Source organism: Suricata suricatta, chromosome 8 (assembly GCF_006229205.1).
Source record: "Suricata suricatta isolate VVHF042 chromosome 8, meerkat_22Aug2017_6uvM2_HiC, whole genome shotgun sequence".
Classification (NCBI taxonomy): Eukaryota; Metazoa; Chordata; class Mammalia; order Carnivora; family Herpestidae; genus Suricata; species Suricata suricatta.
In genome coordinates, this window is record NC_043707.1 from 2,540,422 (window position 1) to 2,541,986 (window position 1,565).

A 1,565-nucleotide genomic window follows, 5' to 3' on the forward strand; every position below is an offset into this window, starting at 1 on the left:
GGCTCAGGTCACGGTCTCAAGGTTCGTGGGTTCAAGCCCCGCATTGGGCTCTGTGCCCATGGCTAGCTCAGAGTCTGGAGCCTGCTTCGGATTCTGTGTCTCCCTCTTTCTGACGCTCCCCTGCTCACGCTGTCTCTCTCAAAAATAAATAAAAAACATTTAAAAAGAAAAAAAGGAAAGGCAGAAACAAAACTATTGTTATTGGGGTTCTAGTTTTGGCTAAGATAGAGTGAGCATGTCTCCTCTTTTCTCTCACATAGAAACAACTATAAAACTTGGATAAAATACATAGAGCGGCTGTTTTAGAACTACAAAGAGCCAATAGCAGGAAGTGATTTGGCGAAGAGCACCAGAACTCAAAGCATCACTGAATTGATGGTGAGTTTACAGTTTGTTTTCTCTGATGTCCCTTTATCTCAATATAATGAGAAATCTGAAAGTGAACACTGTGGTAAAGATAAAAACATAAATCAATTATTTGTGATAAAAACTATCAGCAAATTAGAAATGACATAGAACCTCCCCCTGTACAAGGGCATCTATTTAAAAAAAACCAATGCCTAACATCATACTGAATTGTCAAAAATTAAATGCTTTTCTCTCTGGGATCAGGAATAAGACAAGAATCCCCACTCCTACCATTCCTAATCTGTGCTGACAGCACAGACCCTGCTTGGGATTCTCTGTCTTACTCTCTTTGCCTCTTCTTTATCTGTCTTCCCCAAATCTCAAAAATAAACATAGTAAACATTTTAAAAATCTATTTTAAAAAGAAATTAGAAAGCATCCGGCTTGGAAAGGAAAAATCAATACACTATTTAGAAAAGACGTGATTCTCAATGTGGAAAATCCTAACACCTTACAAAAATTTCTAGAATAAGTAAATTTAGTGAGATCGCAGGATGTAAAGCTAACAAAAAAAATCCTATTTCTATATGCTGGAAACAATATCATTTAAATAGCTTCCAAAATGAAATATTTATATATAACTCTGGAAAACCATGTGGGGGGGGCACCTGGGTGGCTCAGTCGGTTAAGCATCTGGCTTCAGCTTAGGTCATGATCTCACAGTTTGTGGGTTCGAGCCCCGCATCGGGCTCTGTGCTGACAGCTAGCTCAGAGCCTGGAGCCTGTCTTCAGATTCTGTGTGTCTCTCTCTCTGACCCTCCCCTGCTCGCACTGTCTCTCTGTGTCTCTCAAAAATAAATAAAAAAACATTAAAAAAAATTTTAAAACCATGTAGGTATGCTGAGAACTTCAAACCATTGGTGAAACAAATCAAAGAAGTCCTAAATAAGTAGAAAGACATACCATGTTAATAAATTGGGAAGACTCAACATAGTAAATATGTCCATTCTCCCCTGATTGGTCAATAGATTTAATGTAAGGTACAAAGGTAAAGGAACTAGAGTAGCCTAAACAGTTGTGAAAAATAAAAAAGATTTGAAGGAATCACATCACTTGATGATCAGGCCTTCTCTAAAGCCACATGAATCCGAACAGTGTGGTACTGGTAAGGGGATAGACACATAGATCAATAGAACAGAATAAAGAGTCTAGAAATA